This window comes from Pongo abelii, chromosome 6, assembly GCF_028885655.2.
Source record: "Pongo abelii isolate AG06213 chromosome 6, NHGRI_mPonAbe1-v2.0_pri, whole genome shotgun sequence".
In the NCBI taxonomy this organism is placed as follows: Eukaryota; Metazoa; Chordata; class Mammalia; order Primates; family Hominidae; genus Pongo; species Pongo abelii.
This window is the reverse complement of record NC_071991.2, coordinates 96,989,697-96,999,117: the sequence shown is the minus strand read 5'-3', so window position 1 is coordinate 96,999,117 and position 9,421 is coordinate 96,989,697. Positions and strand designations below refer to the sequence as shown.

The 9,421-nt window shown below is 32.0% G+C and overlaps 1 pseudogene; it reads right to left on the bottom strand.

Moving 5' to 3' along the window:
- Positions 1-1,246: 1,246 nt before the first annotated feature.
- Positions 1,247-1,847, bottom strand: LOC100433644 (nucleoporin NUP35-like; annotated as a pseudogene).
- Positions 1,848-9,421: the final 7,574 nt, after the last annotated feature.

The window sequence follows — 9,421 nt, the reverse complement described above, 5'->3', positions numbered from 1 at the left end:
TTTAAGTTTACAATAAACTTTCCAACTCTTTTCCAAAGTGATTATACCATTTTACATTCCCACTGGCTACGTAGGAGAGTCCCAGTTGCCCCATATCTTTTCTGCTTCCGTTCTAATTTTTTTAATTGTTATTTTGCCCATTCTTCTGCATGGGTTGTGATGAATTTGCATTCCCAAACACTAGTGATGTTTTATACCGTTTCTATAGGTCATCTGTGTACTTTCTCTTTCAAGATAACTATTAAACTCTTTTGCTCATTTAAAAAAATACTGAATTGTTTATTGGTCTATTATTGAGTTGTAAGCATTTTACCATTGACAATGTGACAGTTTGTTTTTATCAAGAAACTTTAGTAGTAGGTTTTTTAAAATAATGTATTGGTTTTATAATACACCAAGATGCCAATCCATGAAAGGACATATATAAACAAAGATAATTAAAATGTGAAATACTATCTAAATTAAAAGACCATAATTCCATAATTCAAATTGCTAATAATAATCTTTGTGTAGAAGCAGCTGTAATTTATGAAATTCACCTACCTTCTCATGAAGACTACGAAGCCTTACCACAAATTCAATTATTTAATTATAGTAATCATGCTGTGTTTTTTGTGCTTAAATAAGCATGCATGATCACAGACAGCACAAAACCTATTTACAGGGATTTTTAGTTTTCTTTAAAATGTATTCCAAGCATCCTTTAAAGTGTGAGTGACAACAGGCTACGTCCTTAAAGAAAAAGCCTTCTTTCTAAAAGAAGTATGCGATAGTTATTCAATACTGCAGTAGTGGTTATATAACTGAGTGATGGAAATGAGCAGTACTCTGCTAACTCTGTTTTAGTGTAGAAACCTTCTCTTTGGTCACTGAGTTCTTATTTCTTATGCTAGCAGCCAACACATATTGCTTTGGATACAAGACTTTCATTGTTCTTAGGTGTTTCTCTGTTAGAAATGATAGAAGCTCTGTATGCTGTAGCAAGAGGTCTCAGGGTAGAAATTCTAGAAGTATTTCCAGGTTGTATTGGTTTACCTAAGGTTTTGATTGGTGATGTAAAGGCTGAAGATGGAGATGATAAAGCACATCTGTCACTGTTTTCTGTAACACTTTCATCAAAACATGGTTGTACACCAATCATGATGAATTCTCTAAAAATTCTCCTGTCTTTGCTTAAGGCTTTCTAGGCCTACAGTTTAGATTAATAACAAATATGCAATTTCCTGTGTGTTAAACATAATGTATTTTAAGATATTCCCATAGTATGCAAATTATAATATGTAAAAAGCAGTTGCTTGAGGAAACCCAAACACAATCACTCAAGTGTCATTGAGGTGATCTTCTGAAGTCAGAGGATCTTCTTGAGTATAAAAGGATCCAAGTGAGTGGGAGTTAATGCTGTCTTTCATGGCTGACTGATATGTGCTAGACTAAACATACTTTGCCCAGTTGCAGGAGTAGTTGTCTTAACTCCAACAAGAGGACTCTACATTAATAAAATATTTGACTGTCTTCTTGAAACTAAAAGTGTTGATCCAAGCACTGGTCGAAAAATGTCATTTTATATATACTTCTAACTGGTGGAGCTCCACTTTTATCTTTATGAGCTGGTGTAACTGACTACGGCCGTGATGAGCCACCTGCTAGTAAATGTGATCTCATTTCCATTACTCCTACTAGGACCACTAATTAATTGAACTTATAGAGTCACTGGAAAGTCCATCATTAAAAAGACAGGTAAGAACTGGACATTATCTCCTGGCTTTGGAGATGTGGATGGATGAACTCACTGTCACTGGTTCAGATCCCAGCGTGGGCACGTGTGGTTCCATAGCAAAGGCTGCCATTGTGGCGGGAACTATACTAATCCTGGGACCTTGAGAGTTGTAAATGTTCTTTATATCTTTTTCTAATTTATGTGTTTTGAATATTTTCTCTTAGGTTATAGCTTGCCATTTCATTCCTCCACTATACCTTTAGAATAATATGTTTTAAATTTTAAATAAGTCCAATTTGTATTTTTTTTAAATTTATGGTTCATTGCTGTTGTTTCCTATGTAAGAAAACTTGATCACCAGGAGGTTGCAAAGATTTTCTCTTATTTTTTTCTCCAGGAATATTATAGCTTTTGATTTTATATTTAGGTCTATGATTCACTTTGGGTATATTTTTATGTGCAATGTATGATAAGAGTTGCCACTCATTTATTTTTCCATATGGGTAACCAGTTGATACCACATTTCTTGGATTGCCTAGAAGGCATGTTCCATTGATCTATATGTTACTTTTCTCAAGGTCCATAGTCTTGATTACTGTACTTTTAGAATATGTCTTGAAATCATGTATAGTAAGATCTTCTCTACTTTGTTCTTTTTTTGAAAAAATTGCTCTAACTATATTAGGTTTTTTGTGTTTTCACATAAATTTTAAAATTACCTTGTTAAATTCTACAAAGAAGGCTGCTGCAATTTTAATTGTCTCCTCATTTGTTCAACTGCCGAAAAATTATGCCCCTATTATTATTTGCTTCTTATAATCTTCTGGGATTTGATATTTGCTGATTGAATACTTCGGGAAAGAGCAGCCCACCTGCCACGGGTATACCATGTCGCATTGTACCAGATACAACCTTTTTGTTCCTGACACAAAGCACTGAATTAAGTGCTAAGTGGTTGCGATAATACTGACAATATTTATATGCTTAGAAAATAGAGGAAGCAGTCATGATTTGGCATCATTGAAACCTCTGCTGGGTGACCAGTATTGAGTTGCCCTCTGAAACTATTTTGGCACAGCTAGTGGAGACTCTACATGTTCTGCCTCTAATTTAGTTTTCTTGCTTTATATATTGATATTTGATATATATCATATATTTATATGTGTATACACATGCATAAACACACATATGTTTATGTGTGTGTCTGTTTTCTCTCCTCATGTCTGTATTCTATCCTTAATCCTATTTTTGGAATAAATAATTTCTGACAGGATGATGTTCAGCCTTGAGTCACGTAATATGTTATACTGCATATTCCATTGAAACAAAATCTCTAGGTTTATCTATATTTTCTAGAAAGTTACTGATAGAGTTATACTGTGCATCTGGCAGAAATTTATAATAAAACATATTGAGTGAGAATTATTTTTGAGAATTTATAAATATTTTAATTATTCATTGTAATTGTTTGCTTTTCCAAGAAGCAAACACAGCATCAAATGATGAACTTCTATAGGTTTACTAATTTCTACTTATTCAGCCCCATAATTCTTACAGATGAATTTTTATCAGTCTTCACAATTTCACGGTATATATTCATTTCCTTCAGAATTTTGGTTTTGTTGGGTTAGTCTGAGATTCTATGATGATTGAAAACTGTATACTTGTTCACTAAAGAGCCCTAGAGTAAGAATACCTTTTTTGTTTTTGTTTTTGTTTTTGTTTTTGAGAAAGAGTTTCACTCTTATCACCCAGGGTAGAGTGCAATGGCATGATCTCGACTCACTGCAACCTCTGCCTCCCAAGTCAAGCGATTCTCCTGCCTCTGCCTCCCAAGTAGCTGGGATTACAGGTGTGCACCACCACGCCAGCTAATTTTGTATTTTCAGTAGAGATGGGTTTCTCCATGTTGGTCAGGCTGGTCTCAAACTCCTGACCTCAGGTGATCCACCCACCTCAGCCTCCCAAAGTGCTAGGATTACAGGCAAGATCCACGGCGCCCAGCTAAGTGTACCTTTTTCTAACACCCTTTTAAGGGAACCAAATGTATCAAAATACTTATAAATTTTATGCAATTTTGTATACAAGAAACTACACTGGTGTATATACAAGTGCAATATTTTTAGAGGAGAGATGGGCTCACGGTCATGTTCATCTTAGCTGCCTGGCCCACTGCCTTCTGGTTTCATATTAGCTATATTTTATTTATGCTTTCTCTTTTTATCAGAGTTGTTTACAATCTACAAAATATCAGAAAGAAATTCAAGGGCATTTATTATACCATATATTTCATTATGTTACATAACCAACGTAACAATAAGTCCAAAATCAAAACTAGAAAACATATTCTGGAGGTAGAATGCAGGTAAAATATCTTATAAGTATTATTGGAAATAAAGGGATATCTTCCACAAAAAGAATCATTTTTTTTTTTTTTTAGGTTTTGAGGAAATTAAGACTATAGCATTGGAAAGAATATAATAAGATAAGTTATTGGGCAATTTGACAGTTTTGTTTAATACATATAGCAAACCAGAATATATCATCTATCTCAGCTACTTTTACTGTCTGCTATTATATTTTTCACTGCGATGCAATACTTAGATAAAAGACAGTTTATGGTAAACACATTTTTTGGCCCTCTATCTAATATGACTTCAGTGATGGTGCACGACTTCATTAACATGTCAAGAAAATATATGTGAGAGGGCATTTCAATAATTACATATGCTCAATTTGAATTCTTAATATGTAGGAGGAAAAGAGAACTATAATTTTTTTTTCTTAATGTTGAACCCTGTATTGCCTCAGTTATTTATCATCTGGGAGAACTGAGAATGAGTTCACATAAGGGAGTCTGAAGTTAACATAAAAAGAAATAATTGATAGTCATGTAACATACATACAACCATTTATTTTTTAGTAATTATTATCTTTCCTTAACTATGGTATTTATTTTTTGTCTATGAGCTTGAAAACACTTAGCTGATACTAACTGGTAGAAAGTCAGTTGCCAAAGAACAATCTATTATGAGAAGATATATACTCAATTATTTTCTTTTGTAAATCATGATTGAAGGGGAAAAACAAATGGAAACAATATCTCTTGAAAGTCATTGCAAAAACAAATTCATACAACTTCTACTTCCAGCCAAGATAGACTAATAGAAACATGAGGAATACCCTCTTGCCCCAAGGAGCCTAAAACTAGAAAAAAAAATGATGCTCTATGTTACAACTTACCAAATTTTGCACTTTAAATGAATGCAGGATTTATTTTTAGATTTATCTGTCAAGAAAACTATTTGTAAAAATACCTCAGGTTCTAAATCTCTAAATCTATACTATGTGTATTTTAGCCATGAATACTTATCCCACTGAAGTCTGGATTCAGCAAGAGTTTCATGATCTTGTCTGGGATACAAGTATTGTTATTCCAAAACATCTTTTTAATTTTGGATGTTTCCTACATAAAGAAATGATAAATGTTTGAGGGGATGGATATGCTAATTACCCTTAACTGATCATTACACATTGTATACATGTATCAAAATATCACTCTGTATATACCCCTATAAATGTGTACAATTATTACATGTCAACTTTTTATTTTTTTTATTTATTTTTATTGCTTTGAGACGGAGTCCAGGCTGTCATCGAGGCTGGAATGCAGTCATGCGATCTCGGCTTACTGCAGCTTCGCCTACGTGGCTCAAGTGATTCTCCTGCCTCAGCCTCCCGAGCAGCTGGGATTACAGGCACCCACCACCATATGTGGCTAATTTTTGTGTTTTTAGTGGAGACAGGGTTTCACCATATTGGCCAGGCTGGTCTCGAACTCCTGACCTCAAGTGATCCACCCACCTTGGTCTCCCAAATTGCTGGGATTACAGCCATGAGCCACTGTGCCCGGCCCTACATGACAATTTTAAAAGATAAATAATTAATTTTAAAATGAGTTTCAGGCATTAGATCATGTGAACATATTAATTATGTAAACTACTTTTGCCCAACTTTTGTATGAATCATTGCTTTAAATTATGTTGTCACAAGCATGCAAGATACTCATTGCTACTGAGTGAATTGCATCACCCTCCAAATCATCTGTTGATGCACTACAACCCAATGTGTTAATATTTGGAGATAGGCCTTTGGTGGTAATTACATTTAGATGAGATCATGAGGGTGGAGTCTGCATGACGGGACTGGTGTTCATATAAGAAGAGACGCCAGAGGGGTTCCTCTTCCTCCATCCTGTTAGAAGGCAGCCATTTGCAAGCTAGGAAGAGAGCCTTTACCAGAGCCCAACCATGCTGGCAGCCTGATCTTAAACTTCAAGCCTTCAGATCTGTGAGAAACTTTCTGTTGCTTAAGCCAAAAAATAAAAAGTCTTTTCAGCTCTTCACTTTGCCAATAACAGCACACATCATTTTACTCTCAATATAAATGGCTGAAATGAAATTATTGCTCAATTCATAAAGCAGTTATAAAATTCACTATTAAAATACTATTAAAAGGTATTTATGTGTTTATCAGTTCTCAGGATTTTATTCTTATGACTTACGTGTTAACTCCCTGGGGGTTCAGACACAAATAAATTCAGTTCAGATAAATCCTGGAGTGGCTTTACTCACGTGCATTCATACTATTCAATTATTATTGGCAGAAAATTAGGCTACAGCTAATTACGTGATTTGGTAATTACTTGCATTAGTCCTTTCTCCCTTTTATATATTGTCTGCATTTAGGAGTGAAATGTATTACTGCATCATCATAGTTAACAAACAGCCAAAATAGTAATAGTTGTTTATATGCTAATCAACTAAATTAGTCTCTTGTTTTGTTTTCTGAGATTGAGAAGTTAGTAAAATTTTATAAGTATTTAAATATGCAAGCACTTTGGCAGCTTCTTCTGAGTAATAAATTAGACAATAGCGAACAGCATAACGTGATCTGGTTTTCTTGACACTGCATTAGAACAAAAAGATTTGAAATTTGGAAATTATTGAATTTTGATATATTCTTAGATTAAAATTATTTCATTTGTTTAACTCCTGATGGTTCTATATTTGTATTAATTAGTAATTAATTCAATAACTTATTTTTTTCGAAATTATATCTTGTTTTCTTTGTGTTAAATTCTAATACTTTCAGAATGAGTAGGATAGTCCCTACCCTCAAAGATTGCCTGTATGGTGGGAGAACTATGTAAGCCAAATACTGTAAGATAAGTACTACGGTACAGAGAAGCGTGCAGGGAGACACTATTTAGCTGGTGGGCTTGGCAAAATTTTAATTTAAAAAATGCTTTTTTAAAAAAATTAATTAATTATTAATTTTTAATGCTTAAAATTTAATACCAAATTCAAATAATATCTGCTTCCTCTTCTGTTCTCTACCATGTTGACTTCACAGAAGCAATAACTTTTGTCTGTTTTTACATCTTTTGACAATTACAGTTATATCCTTATTATCAATATGGTGGGTTTTTTTTGTCTCTTAGACATTATTTAGTTTCTGATAGAATACATATTTAGATTATTTATCATCTTCTTTCCCTTCTTTTCCCAGCAACTATTCTCACTTAAATATAATTCTCCTTTTTAATTTCAAGTGGAATACTGAAAACTCTAGTTTTTATTCCATTAACCATAGGCTTTATCTTTGGACTCCTCATTTATAAAATGGAAATATTAGCCCTTGCACCATCAGCATCTCTACTCTCCCAGCGTCCCACCTCCTAACTTTGATCAGCTATACTTTTAGTGTAATGTGGTCAATGTCGTAACATTTAATCCTCTTATAAGCCTCCATGCTCCTGAGTTGGAAATAATCACTCTGAACAATCTATGGGACAATGCATGTAAAAGGATTTAGAATAGTACCTGGCACATGGGAAATGTTCCATCAGTGGAAAGATTTTCTTTGCAATTATAAAAAGCTAAGTAACTAGTACAGAGAATGACACATGTTTAGTTTTAATAACTTTTAGTTTCCTCCATAATTCTCATCTCTTTCTCCTGTTTAAAGATAGCAAATTACAAATTATCTCAGATGTGATATTTAATATTATTTTTATGTACAAATTAAGATTTAAAAGTTTGACTATTAAAGTTTATGTAACCATTATTCACTAATTTATTTTTAAAACAAATGTATATAATATTTTATACTTGTAATATTTTATAAGCTATACATAAATCATATAAGAATTCACTAGTAACCTAATTTTTATGCTATGCTAATCTGTTATTTCAATATGCTTAACATTGTAGAGTGGTACTGACACTTTCCTTTTCCAATTCAAATAAATGTTATAAAAGTTAAAAATTAAAAATATACTACATCAGTAATCAATTATATTAAATTTCCATTTAAAAATATTTTATCTTATATAATTGAGTTTTTAAATTTTGGTTTTATCATCATTTATGTGAAAATATACTATATTAACTGCCATTCTAAGATTTAAGTGGATATATAGTTATGTTTAAAATTAAATCTCTTTGAAATTTGAGCACTACAACTTTATTTTAATATATACATTTAATTTTCAAATGTATTTGACCTGGCTAGGTCCAGTCTAACACATGTTCATATAGGCACATTTGTATTTATTTATTCATCATTTAATTTACAATTTGTAGCAAAAATGACATTTTAAAATCTGAAAATATAGTAAGGGCATAGTTTATATTTTATAACTGGAAATATCTTAGAATTGCAATGTAGTATTCTGAGGTCCAAGAAATAGAGAACTTCCATACTATCATGGGTTAATGGATGGTATTGGTTTAAATGAAATATAAACCAATTTTGATTGGTTTAGCTTTGATTTACCTTTAACTTGTATAAATTATTTTCTAAAACTAGTTTTATGATAATTATAAAGGCAATCCATGTACTACATGAAATATAAAATTAATACTGACATGTATGAGAACATAAATTATAGTTTCACTACTCAAAGAGAAACACCATTAATATTCATAAATATTATCTTCCATTTGTTTTCCCTAAGAAAGACATATCTTAAGGTAAATGAAATATCATATATAGTATTTTATGACTTACCTTTCAATTAAAGTTATGGGCCACATATTTCAGGCATAATAGTCTACACTATGATTACACATTAATGTGTTTAACCATTTCCTTGATTTTGGATATTTAGGTTGTTCCCAGAGTACCCTTTCAAAAAATAGTGTTATGATTATTTTTTCTATTAATGTTTTTAGAATAAATTCCCAGAAGGAGGATTATAGGATCCAAAATTATTGGACTTTTAAAATTTCTTTGAAGTTTGTCTAAATTTCCTAAAATGTTTTATCAGTTTTTACACACATTAACAGTGTTTGTCAAAGTTAATTTTACTTATCTCTCTGCAACATTGGTTAATTTATTTTTACCGTTTTAACACTTGAAATATAAACATACACATCTCATTGCTCTGATGTATATTTAGTTGTTTACTAATATGGCATAATAAATAAATACATATATATTTTTATATATATATATATATACACGCAGCTGACACTACTATTTTCACCTAAATTCATTTGCCCTCTACTTTTAGAAATATGAAAGGGTTATAGTTTCTTATCCTGTGGAAGTTATAGATGGCCATATGTCCTGCCAACTGAAATATACTTTATTAATCTGCCTACCTATTATATTTAGTTACTTTAATTCCATAATTTA